This window comes from Rattus norvegicus, chromosome 10, assembly GCF_036323735.1.
Source record: "Rattus norvegicus strain BN/NHsdMcwi chromosome 10, GRCr8, whole genome shotgun sequence".
NCBI lineage: Eukaryota > Metazoa > Chordata > Mammalia > Rodentia > Muridae > Rattus > Rattus norvegicus.
The window spans coordinates 89,120,654-89,134,283 of record NC_086028.1 but is presented as its reverse complement, the minus strand read 5'-3'; positions in this window follow the sequence as shown (position 1 = coordinate 89,134,283).

The window sequence follows — 13,630 nt, the reverse complement described above, 5'->3', positions numbered from 1 at the left end:
GGCCTCATCCCCTTTCACAGCCAGGGGAAGTGAGGCTGGAATGGTTGACCGGTTCATAAAGGTCTGTTCCTTCTGCCAACAGGGTGACTCAAGTCTCATTGTCTCCTCTGTCCTTTCTGCCCCATGCTGCCTTCTGCCTCCTCATCCCACTTGAGACTTTCCTGCTCCTACTTCAGACAGGGTCCAAAACCGACCTAGGTGGGCTCTCCATTTTCAGCCCCTTGAATCCAAAGCTGCCATTTTTTCTATGGAACTAGGGGACCAGGGCTTGTTGAGCAAATCACTAGAAGAATTCCTGCCTAGGACGTCCTCCCTTTAAAAAACAAAACAGAACTCTTAGTCTTGGTGGAGGAGATGGCTCATTGAGTAAGAGCATATGTTGTGCAAGACTGAAGACCTGGGTTCTAATCCCCAGTATCCACTTAAAAGTTGGACATAGCGCCATGTGTCTAAAACCCCAGTATTGGGGGAGGGGTGGAGATGGGCACATCATGGGGTTCTCTGTCCAACTAGCTTAGCTGACATGGTGATTCTGATTCAGTGAAAGACCCCATCTTAAGACAACAAGCAAAGAGTGATAGAGGAAGACAGCCAATGTCCCCCTCTGGACTCTTTCAATGTGCACATGTATCCTGTCTTAGGGTTTTACTGCTGTGAACAGACACCATGACCAATGCAAGTCTTATAAAGGACCACATTTAACTGGGGCTGGTTTACAGGTCAGATGTTCAGTTCATTATCATCAAGGTGGGAGCATGGCAGAGTCCAGGCAGGCCTGGTGCAGCAGATCTGAGAGACCTGCATCTTCATCTGAAGGCTGCTAGCAGAATATTGGATTCCAGGTAGCTAGGATGAGTCTTAAAGCCCACGCCCACAGAGACACACCTACTCCAACAAGGCCACACCTCCTGACAGTGCCACTCCCTGGCCCAAGCATATACAACCATCACCATTCCATCCCCTGACCCCCAAAGGCTTGTTCAAACATATGAGTCTCTAGGGGCCATACCTAAACATAGCATAATAAAAAGTACATTTAGTCCAACTGCCAGAGTCCCCAAAGTCTATAGCAGTCTCAACAGTGTTAAAAGTCCAGAGTTCAAAGTCTCTTCTGAGATTCATCCAATCATTTAACTGTAATCCCCAAAGCAAGCCAGTAAGTAACATCCCTCCATGGCCTCTGCTTCCTGACCTGCTTGAATTCCAGTCCTGACTTCCTTTGGTGATGAACAGCAATGTGGAAGTGTAAGTTGAATAAATCCTTTCCTCCCCAACTTGCTCCTTGGTTATGATGTTTGTGCAGGAATAGAAACCCTGACTAAGACACACCCCCTCACACAGACACACCAAAATAAAATAGATATACAAACATTCCTCCTCCCACCGTGTGTGTGTGTGTGTGTGTGTGTGTGTGTGTGTGTGTGTGTGGTGTGTTTATTTTGCCAACTCATTTGCAAATTCACAGCCATCAAGATACTCCAATACTCAGCTCTCCCAGGACCAACAGAGTTCAGGACCATCATCACATCTGAGAGCTGTGATGTCATCTAGAGTGCCATCTGTCCTCACACTTCTTCAGATGGACCTCAAATGTCATTTTTTAAAAAATATTTTATTTACTTAATGTATATGAGTACACTGTAGTTGTCTTCAGATACACCAGAATCCGTTACAGATGGTTGTGAGCCACCATGTGGTTGCTGGGATTTGAACTCGGGACGTCTGGAAGAGCAATCAGTGCTCTTAACCACTGAGCCATCTCTCCAGCCCCCTCAAATGTCATTTAGAGCACAGCTTTCCTGTGCATGCATGCACTCAAGACTCCATGTAGAGTTTCCACAGCCTTGCCCTCTAGAGTGCACTCCCTGCCTGCGTGTTCCTGGTGCCCCTGACCATTCCTCCTTCTACATACCAACCCGAAAGTGGCTTGTCTCATCTCCCGGCTGAGGTGTGATTGTCACCTAATCCACGGTTCAGGCTAACTTCCTCCACGAAGCTGCGTGGGTGGCACGTGCCCTTCCCCGTCCACGTTGTCAGGAGCTACCGGCAGATGCTTTGCTCCTGGTTGGTGATACTCTGGTCACTTGACTATGTGGCTTCTGCTGAAGCTTCCCATGAGAAGCCACCATTTTTTTCCCCTTTGAAGTTCACAATTCCCGGGGTGGGGGAAGTAGCTCAAGACTGTGGGACTATTGGGTTGTCTGGTAACATTTTTCAAAAATTACATTATTGTGGATGGAGAGAGAGCTCAGTGGTTACGAGCACTTGCTTTTTACAGAGGACCTGGGTTTGGTTCCCAGGACCCATACAGGGATGTTCACAACAGCCTATTAACTCCAGCTCCAGGGGTCCAACCTGTCTTCTGGCTTCTGAAGGTGCTTGTGTGCACATGATGTACATACAGACAAGCAGGCACACAAACACATAAATAAAAATAAATTATTAAAATTACATTTATTAGTTGCATGGTAGGCCGTGCCTTTAATCCCAGCACTTGGTAGGCAGAGGCAGGGCAGGCAGATCTCTGAGTTCAAGGCCAGCCTGGTCTATAGAGTAAGTTCCAGGATAGCCAGGTCTATACAAAGAAACCCCATCTCAGAAAAAAAAATATATTTTATTTATTTGTATGTGCGTAATGCAGTGGGTATATGTGGAGGACAGAGTACTGTTTGCAGGAGTTCTTTCCCTCCACCATGTGGATCTCAGGAATCAAACTCAAGTCATCGGATCTGAGAGGAAGTGCCTTTACCCACTGAGATCTGTTGCCAGCTCTAATAACATTTTAACCCAATGTGCACAAGTATGCCAATGCATATGCCTTTAGGCCAGAGGACATCCTCAAATGTCATTCTTCAGGAGACATTCACTTTGTTTTATGAGATGGTCTCACCAAGTAGGCCAGGCTGGCTAGTCACCAAGTCACAGAGATTTTCCAGCTCCAGGAAGACAAGGCACACACCACTGCTTCTGGCAGTTTAAATGTGGGTTCTGAGGATTGAACTCAGGTCTTCGGGTCTGCAAGGCAAGCACTTTGCTGACAGAGCCACCCCCCCACCCCCGCCCTTAGCTGACCTTTCATAGTGAAGGGAGAGCTTTCCATTCTCCCCTTCTTGTGTGACATTCTTCTTCCACATCACAGTCACCTCGTGGGGTAAAAAAAAGACCATTCCCATTTTATGAATGTAGAAAACTGAGGTCCAGAGAACCTGAAGTATTTGTTGACCGAGTTGCTAGGGCCAAGATTCGGTCCTTTCTCATGCCTGAAGTTGAACCCATTCCTCTGGAATCTTCCGTGCTCCTTAGATGACTTTGTCCTGGACAGAGCAAGGAGAATTCCCGAAGGATTTTCAGTAGCAGGCACAGAAGACCGGGGGAACTGCTGGAACGCTGTGCTAAGGATACAGCTCCCTATGAGCCAGGCTTGCCCTCCATCAGCTCGGCTCCCACCAGAGAGACTCCATGCTGGCGCCCATCACCATGGTGACCTTAAATCCCAAAGTCAACTCTTGTACCTTCCGGCATCCCGAAGATACACAGAGCAATCTCCCTACATGCTTCATCTCCAGTCGGGGGTCGGGGGGAGGGATATTGATAGTCATTCTGGGGTGTGTGCAGCCAGCAGATTGGACACGACTGCTAAGAGACTGAATTTGGAGTTTTAGAAAACTTCCCTGCCTTTTGCGAGGTCCCACAATGAAGAACAGGGCTGAGACTTGGAATGCAGAGATGGCCCAGTCAAGGCTCAGAGCACCAGAAAGGGAATCAGGGAGCTGCAAACACTCAAGGTAGCACCTCCCTCCACCCTCGCAGGGCTCTTCTCTCTGTTCTGCATACCTGCAGAGCTCAAGCTGGCTACATTCTGTCTCTCCCCCATGCATCCCTCCTAAATGCCCCCGGGGGCTGTGGAGCCCAAGCTCCGCCCCAGCTCTCAGGCCCATTAGTGTGTTTATACTGGAGCTGGCACTAGGGATCCAAGCCAGACCGGTGCCCCCTCAGTCCCCACTTAGAGTGACTAGTTGAGAAAGAGGGGCTAGTCAGATGCATGGCAGACCTGGCCCAGTGTCCAGATTCCTCCTGCCTTGCTGTCTGAACAAGTCCAGGGCAGCCAAGGGCTCTGGAGAGTAACGGTAGCCCCGGGTCTCACCACCCTTCCTTGGCAGCCCCTCCCATGGCTGACAGCTTCTAATCCCAGCTGTCTTCATCCAGCCAGCCCTCTGAGCCTGAGGTCACCTGACGCCGACACATTTTAATTCACAAACTGATTTCTGCTTGTTGGCAACATGTCATTTCTGAAATTGCTTTCTCTGCCCAGAGGCGGGACTGTCAGAGCGGGGCAGGTGTGGTTGTGGTGCCGCCCCCACCCCACCCCCACTCCAAGTTCAGGAAGGATTAAGTGGGGGGCATACACAAGATCCTCAAGCACGGCTTCTCATGTTTCTTCAAGGGTTGGGGGGCCAGGGATGGGGGACGCTGGGGACCGGCCTAGGCTCCTCTCCAGCTGGAGGGCTAGAGGCCTGCAGTTCTGCAGGTGAGGTGGCTGCTGTGGCTACTGCTGCTGACAGTAGCAACAAGACATGACTCTGAGCATGCTCTGTACAGATGCCAAGCACCTTGCCAGGTACCTCGCCGATCCGTTTGCGAGTTGTGGTAAACCATCAAGTTGGAATCATCCCCACCTCAGAGCTGGGAAAACTGGGGATCTGATCGCTCACCTGAGGTCACACAACAAGACTGTGTGACAAGGCTAGGTAGGGTTCAAACCAGTGATGGCAACAATTGGCCACTAGAGGCGCCCTAGGGAGAACCTGCTTCGGTATTCGATGTCGGTCTTGGTTTAAGCCTCTCCAGTGAAATGTGCCTACTTCCATGACCGTCCCCATTACTGCAGCCCCTTTCTAATATTTTTAAATATTACCATTTATAAGAATTTTAAAATAATTATTATTATCATTTGGGTTTTTTTTGCACGTGTATGTGTGTACATGTTTTATGTAAATATATGTGTGTGCCCGTACATGTGACGGTCAGAGGTCGATATTACATGTCTTCTTCAATTGTCCTCTGTCTTATTTTCCCATTTTCACGTGTGTGCGTTGGGGGGGGGCACATGTGCGTATGAGCATGCACAGGTATCCACTTGCACGTGGACGCCCAAACCTCATTTTTTGAGGCAGGGTCTCTTCCTGGACCGGGGTTTCTTTGCTTCTGCTGAAGTGGCTGTCCAGTGAGCTCAGGAGTGCTGCTGTCTCTGTCCCCCAGAGCCGCAGTCTATCTTTTTTGCCACTCTCTCTTTTCTATTTTCTTAGCATTTTTGCACATGTCTCAGTCAGCAGTTGTCTCTCCACACTGGCTTTCTCATTTGTAAAGCGTGAATAGCTAAAAAGGCCACCACATAGATACACTTGGGTGACTCTTCTCCATACTGTCTTCCTACCCACACTAACCCTTGGGAGCATCCAGGCAAGCCAGGCATCCTATTGTAGCTGGTTCCTCACTGCCCATGTTCCCTGCCCTTGTCCCTCCCCTGTTTCCTTTCCTTTGCTCCCTCCTGCCTCCCTTTCCAGCACCAGGAGCAAGGCCAGGCTCAAGCTTCAGCCTGGATCTCCCACACTGGGGTAGGAGTGGTGCTATAGAAAACAGCTGGGCCCCTGGCTGACACGCAGGCCGAGAGGGACCCCATTCATGTTGTCTGCTTCTTGGCCTTTCTTGACTTCATAGGAATTGTCGCCTTCTTTTTTGCCCCTTCAGCCAGTCCTTCAGAGGACCCATGGGAAAGCGGCCTTAATGTTTGGTACAGAGCTAGTCTGGAGGCTATAAAAGTGGCTGCCTTCATCCCCTCGACTCCCGGCGTTATTGGTTAAGCCTTAGTGTTAATCCAGAGCTTCCACAACTGCGTCTCTTGCACACAGATCTTTCCAAGAAGGGGTTAAGCTAGAGAAGACCTCACAGATCCACAGGGCACTAGAGAACGGGAGAGAGAGGCCCTGAATTTGCTTGGCCGCAGCAGGGCATCTTTAGGACTGTGCTGTGGTGCTGCTGTTGACATAGGATGTGTTAAAGTGGCCCCATTGCAGTAATTAATGAAGGGTACTGTGGCTGTTACCAATTTAAAAGTCACAATTGAAGAGTGAAATCAGAGTCTGGGTCTCAGGGATGACCAAATCTTCTGTTGCTGTTTGGTTTTTTGAGACAGGGTTCCTCTGTATAGCCCTGACTGTCCTGGAACTCACTCAGTAGATCACACTGACCTTGAACTCCGGGATCTGCCTGCCTCTGCCTCCCAAGCACTGGGACTTAAGATGTGCACCCCCACACCCAGCTGGGATAGGTTTAATAGTCAAACAGCCCCAGTGAGCATAGACTTGGGAGTTAGAGTGAAACAGGTAAGTTACTTTCTCAGAGCCTCATTCATTAGAAAAAAACAAAAAACAAAAAAACAAAAAAAAAAAAAACCAAAAAAACAAAAAATCCCTCTTCACATCTCACACAGCCTTGAATCTGTTTTATAGCTGAGGCTGGCAGCGTAGGGATGCCTTATGATCCCCAAGCCTCAGTCTCTCCCTCTATGGGTCTATCAGATGGGTAGATGAATAAACGGACGGATGGACAGATGGCATATGTGGTGTGCTTATTATCTGCTGGGTATGAGGGATGAAGCAGTTAATGGGACAAGCACAATTCCTCCTCTTGAGGAACGGAGACAGATAAACAAATCAAGGCTCACCAGTGTAATCAAAGTGACAGCCTGGCTGGCACCTGGGGCCACAGAACTCTGGCTGGGGAAGAGGCTGGCAGAGCCTCAGCTTCCACCGGGTCCCCTGTCATTGCACTGAAATCACAAAACCATGTGATTATATTACATACTATAAAATAAAATAAACTTTTAAAAAGGCGGATGAGATTTTCCTTTCACTTTGGCCCTTGAACTCATGGTCTTTCTCCTCCAGCCTCCTGAGTTCTGGGATTATTGGCGTATACGAAGACTTTCAACAAAGAGAGGAAAGAAGGGCTTATGGGAACACTGGTGGGACAGTGGTGTGCAGAGCTGGCCTGGAGAAGTCAAAGTGGGTTCCCAGAGGTTCAAGGATCCAGTCACTGCCTGAAGCTGTAGGAAGGACTGGCTAGGTAGGGAGCTGGGAGGGCGGGGGTGGCAGGAGGAAGTGGAAGACTATAGCACTGAATGATAAAACCAACCGGGCAGGGTCACTAGGGGATTAAACAGTGTTCTCACAAAGTGTCTGGCGCAAAAGATGCACTGTATGTATGGTGGCCAAAGTGCTGTCAATCCTCCCCGTTTATGGTTTCTGCCATTGGCAGTGGCTGAGGCAGCTGGGAAGGACCCAATGTTAATTCCACTGACACATTCCTGGTGTGTGTATCCCTGTGGAGCATGGACAGTTTCCACACATGTACCCCTTGGCACAGGAAGGCAGAGAGGAGGTCAGGATATCCTCCTAGTCAGGAGAGCTCCTGGTCCTTCTAGAAGCAGTGTTCCATCAAACGTGGGACCAAACCCTCAGTCATGTGATTGTTCATTGAGTCTATGCTGGGAAGGGGCAGAACCACCCTGTTGTGGGCCTGACAAGTAGCCATGAAAATCAATTCCTGAGTGCAGGAGAGGCCCTGGTGCTGCTGGACAAAAATGCTTTCCGCGGACAGGTTCTGTAGCCTTTCAATCACCTACCAGGAGCCCCATAGTACAGTGACTACTCCCATTTTACAGATGAGGAAACTGAGGCACACGCAAGTAAAGGGATCATCGTGAGGTCACACTGTCAGGCTTTGGCTTTCCCAGCTCCTAAACAGATCCCTTGTGGAGTGGTCCTCCCAGCAGAAGCAGAGAGGCATTCCCTGTTGTACCAGCAGAGACCTAAGCACCACAAGACGTAATCAGGGCCCAGGACTTAGAGCCCCTCAGCTTTGAGACGTCAGCCGGAAGCCAGCCAGATGGTCAGGAGGTGTTGACGTCCAGAAGTGTGGTGGGTGACAGAGTGCTACTCCTTACCAAGCAGGGTCCCTTCCCCTCTCGACTGACAACCTCTAGGCTGTGACTACCTTTGCACAGAAGAAGGGCTGATAGACATGCGCACCACCCCCTTTCTTCTTGGAATCAAATGAATGCCGTGTCTTAACCCAGAATTCCATTCTTGCCTTGTAGGTATCAGTCAGCTATTGGTAACCATGGCCTCTAGATTCTGGTGGTTAAATGGAATTCTGATCCCTAAAAGACTAAACGCGACCTCTGACCTCTGTCTTCCAAGAGGTTAATTGAGCCTTCTGACCCCTATGTTCCTGACCCCAGGAGCTATACTTAGCTGCAGCTAGGAAGGACATCTTTTTCCCCCCTTCTACAACCTGAGACAGGGGCTTCACCTAGCCCCTCCTTCTTATACCTTGGTTCTGAATAAGCACACTATGTGGGGCTGAGGAAAACACTCGCTACGCAAGAAAGAAGGCCTGAGTTCTGAGTCCTGTCCCACACTACCCAGGTGAGATCTGAATGGGGTGTGCATTTGTACCCCCAGTGCTGGGCAGAGGGGAGAGATGGACCCCAGGAAGTGACCATCTAGTCAATTTTAGCTGAAGAGATGAGCTCCAAGTTCAGTGAGAGAGACTGTCAAAAATAAGGTGGAAAGAGATTGAAGAGAAAGATATTGACATTGACTCCTGGTCTCTCTCTCTCTCTTTCTCTCTCTTTCTCTCTCTCTCTCTTTCTCTCTCTCTCTCTCTCTCCACACACACACACACACACACACACACACACACACACACACACACACACGCACACACACACATTGTGCATTTCCTTGAGTCCCGAGAGGAACCTTTGTTTTTGACGAGCAGCCAGCCCATAGCCTTGATACCAGAATCATCATTCTTTATCGTTTGGTCCGTCTATCTTGATTTCTCTGTCATTTATAAAACACAGGAATGAATACAAACACCTACAGCATGCAAATTGCATCTGCTGGTACAATGGCTTCAAACAGTGCCAGACACATGGTCCTCTCTAACCGAGCTCCTTAGCTGTTATTTGCATCTTCCGCTGGGCAGATGCAGTAGCCACAACCCTGCACCACCCCGCCCCCTCCAGGCATTGCCTCATCCTCAAGTCTGCTGTGTCTCTTTGTGCCCCGTCCCTCCTCCACCTCTCTCCCCTTCCCTCCCTGCCTATCCCTGCTGCTCCTGCAACCCTTCGCTGGCTAATAACGCCGCTGTCAGTTCAGATTAGAGCCCATTACGTTCCTTCATCTCGGCTTAACATTTTTGTGGTTTCCTATCTTTGCTTAAAGAGCTCCACGAGGGGCAGGGGCTGCCCAGCTGGAGGGTGATTTTGAGTGGAAGAATGCAGATCTATGAGTTCCCGGAGTGCAGTGGCTCTCAACCTTCCTAATGCCGAGACCCTTTAATACAGTTCCTTATGTTGTGGTGACCCCGGCCGTAAAATTACTTTTGTTGCTACTGCGTAACTGTAATTTTGCTACTGTTATGAATCATAATGCAAATAGTTTTGAAGACAAGAGGTTTGCTAAAGGTGTCATGACCCATACGTTGAGAACCGTTGCCCTAGTGAGATTCCCATGGAAAGCAGGGGCTGTCCTGGGATAGGATGGGAAAAGATCCTCCACAGAAGACCAACAGCAGCCGAAGCTGAGAACAAGGAGCGAGAGCCCTGGGGATCACAGCATCCTACGGGCATTGCTGTAGGTAGACTTAGCCCAGAGTCCCTGGATAGCCCACTGGGGACCGTGTTTGGGACACTCAGTCTGAAAGGAGTCCCAGGTTGTAGAATTCTGCTGTGGAGAGACTTGTAGTAAAACCATAGGGCCCTGTCCCTGAGCTGAGGCTGCTGCTTGAAGACCCAGATGTGACATCACTTTAGGACACGTTGTCCATGGTGAGTCCTTACAGATTCAGTTAAAGCCTGACTTCCTCTGACCCAAGCTTCGAAAACATTGTCATGGGATCTGGGGAACATAGACCAGCTGGCAATGTGCTTAAAGTGTAAGGATCTGAGTCCAATCCCCAGAACCCACATGAAAAGCCAGACGCAGCAGCATAAACTTGAAATCCCAGTGTTGGGGAGGCAGACACAGGAGGGTCCTAGGACTTACTGGTCACCCATCTAGTTTAATTAACCAGAAGGAGATTCTTTCCCAAAAAAACAAGTGATCAGATAAACAGATACATGGTTCTTGAGAGATGTAAGAGGTCTCGTTCTAGCCTCCACATACATACTAGGCACATTTATACACCCACACGTATACATGAACATGTGTAGAAACACACAATCTTGCCGGCCTTAGTTTTCCTAAGTAACCTTGGGCAAAGCTCACAGGAAGAGGAAGAATAAAGGCATCAGATGTGAGGGAGACAAGCTATCGTTGTAACAAACAAACCCAGTGGTCCACTATCCTATAGGCCCACCAGTGCATCAAGGACTATATGAACCTCCTCTTTTAAAAAGATATCTTTTGAAAATGTATGTGCATGAGTGCTTTACCTGTATGTATGCCAGTGCATCTCTCCTTGTTGAATCCTTTCTCTAGCTCTCTGAGGTGAACTATCTGCCTATCACCATTTCACAGGTTAGGAAATGTAACATGGAAAAATGCTATGCCCTGCCTAAAGTCACAAACTGGAGAGCAGGAAGTGGGTACACCACCTAGGTCCCTCAAATCTCTCCCACCTAAAGTCATCCATTCAGTTGAGAGACTGACAGTTTCGGTGCACAGAGAACCAAGAAATTGCTTGCCTTGAGATGTGTCCCCTGCCACCCAATCTGATGGCCAGAGATGTCTTCCTCAGGGCAGAATGTAACCCTCCCGCCAGTGGTAGACTTTCTCTGTGCCCTGAGCATGTCGGCTGGAGGACTACTCTCTTCAGGAACTTCAGAGAGTGCAGAGTTTGACTCCAAATCAAATAGTACCTGTTTCTACTGACATTTATGCCAGGTCTCAGAGTTTCAAAGACCCCCTGTACTCTTGGTAGCTGGACACATCACACTCTTGCTGGTCATCATTTGTCCCCAGAACCTTGTCTCTTCTCTACCTGCCCTGCCTGCCCTGCCAGTATTCCAAGCCTGTGTCTCCAACATTTCTGTGCCTTCCCTATGTCAGTCCTGCTGAAAACGAAGTCCTCCCTTTTCCACTTGATTCTTCCTGATAAACCTCTTGTATCCAGTCACAGAGAACGACCCATCTGTCCCCCAGAGAGACGGAGATCCTCATCTAAGATTCCATCACTATAGCCATTTCCCCCTTGTGCCTACACTGCCCATTGTCCCAGTTGTGCCTGTTGACTGTCCATTCCTCTCTCCCACAATATTGCCTTACAACAGCCTCAGTTCCTCAACAGCTGCTCCCTTCCTTCTTTTCTTCTTTCCTCTCTTCTTCTATCCTTTCTTTTTTATCTACAATCAATATTTATTCTGTCCCTCAATATGCCAGGGATGGGTGGGTAAGCAAAACTCTTGTTGGTGCTTATAGTCTAGTTAGAGAATAATCAAGTCCTCCTATGTGCAATTAAAAGGCTAGTTACCTGAGCGGTGAAGGCTCTGTGGAGACCACAGGGGCTAAAGTCTGCAGCCCAGGACTCACACAAATGCTCATGAGAAAGCAAGGCTTTCCAAGACTTCTACGTCTTGCTGACTGACTTCCCTGACCATCATGTGGCTAGTACCTCAGCCCCTTTTAAAAATCGCTCCTTACTCATTAAGATTTCACAGGCCTTTTCCGGGTGAGGTCAGATCAGCATGGGCTGCAAGTATCTGCCTATGGGACAGTATATATAATGAAGTTGGGAAGGCCAGGATGCTCTTGTCCTAGGCAGGTATTCATCTACAAGTCCTCAGTGCAATCTCACCATGGGGAGGGGTGAAAATCCATCAAGTTCTGACTGGTGCATGTTATCAAACTGCCTTCTAGATATTTATGTTTACACCCCTAGAGTTGCGCTACCCTCAACCTTGGTGAGAGGCTTGTTTTTTCAGTTTGCCACAGTCAGAGCAGAAACACATGACTGGGTGGCCTCAAATGTGACATCATTGTCCCCTCCTCCCCTCAGGGAACATTGTGGAAGAGGCGGTAGAAAGAATGTCAGAGCCAGAAGATGAGAAGGAATGCTGAGAAATGCTAACGACATGCTACTATACTCAAGCACTCCCAGCAGCTTGGCTGTCTGCACAAGGTCTGCACAAGATCAAGCCTGCTGAAACTGCAGCATAGATGGGGAGGAGCTTGCAAAGCCCCACCCCTTTCTGAGGAGCTCTTGGTAACCAATAGGTCCTTAGGAAGGGAGAATCCTTCTTAGTTGAGGGTGTGGACGCCAGTAGGTTTTTCCTGTTCCAGTGGACGATCCCACTTATGTGCAGTATTGATTAGTGGTAGGTTTGTTTGTTTGTGTGTTTGTTTGTTTGTTTGATTTTGTTAAAAAAGAGAATGTGAAGCTAGGAGAGGAGTGGATGGAGAAAAAACCCCCAGAGTAGCTAGAGGGAGATGATAGGGGATAGATATATGTATATAATTCTCAAAGAATAAGTTAAATTTTTTCTTAAGTTCAGGACTGTGGTTGGAAGTCCCAGATTATCAGGGATACAAATCCAGGCTTCTTCCAGAGGCTTCTAGAGAGGTTGGGCAAGGCAAGAAGAGGGGTCTCATCTGTCCTTCTGGGCTACAGCAGATCCTTCCGAAGGATTGCCTGGGTTAGCCAGGCAGGGCTTGGGTCCCCAGTAGGGCCAGTGTTAAGCGTCCTTGTAGATGTAGAAATCTGTCTGTCTCTCTGTGTGTCTGCCTCTCACATCTCGCGCTGGCCTCGAACTCTATTTATCAAGGATGACCTTGGACTTCTTAGTCTCCGATACCCACCTCCCAAAGGCTGTGGTTATAAACATGCAGCACTGCTCCTGGTTTTATGTGACACTGAGGATCAAGTCTAGAGCATTGTCATGCTAGGTAAAGCCTCTACCATCTGAGCTACATCCCCAGCCCTGGGTGGGCATCTTCATTGAGCACACAATGAAGACTAGCTCAAGTGGGTTATCACAGCCACCAGGCTGATGCCACTCTGCTGTGGTCAGCCCAAGGTCAGCCCAGTGTCCACTTGCACCCTGATAGTTTAAAATTATGATACTCACCCTCATAAAAAGAAAAAGAAAGAAAGAAACAGGGTCGCACTGTGTAGCTTTGGCTAGCCTGAAACTCACTGTGTAGACCAGGCTAGCATCACACTCACAGAGATCCTCCTGCCCCTGCTTCCTGAACGCTGGGACTAAGGGAGAGCCTCACACACCTGTCTCTTTATCATTTTTCATGGCCAGTAAGTCCTCATTATGTGGCAAATATTTGCTCTGCTTTCTTCACCGTCAAGATCACCCACACAACCAACAAGCAGTGACCGAATGCCTGATATCCACAAACACTGCTGGGTTGTAATGGTATAAAGAGGTCCCCTGGCCGTGACTACTCTAATTCTATCACCTCAGTTCGCAGAAGTGCTGAACGAAGATGCAGCCCTATCCTTAAGTGACCGAGAACCTCTCGGGACCATTCTTTTTTTTTTTTTTTTCTTTTTTTCAGAGCTGGGGACCGAGGGACCATTCTTTCTCTGGACCACAGCCCTCTGTATTAAC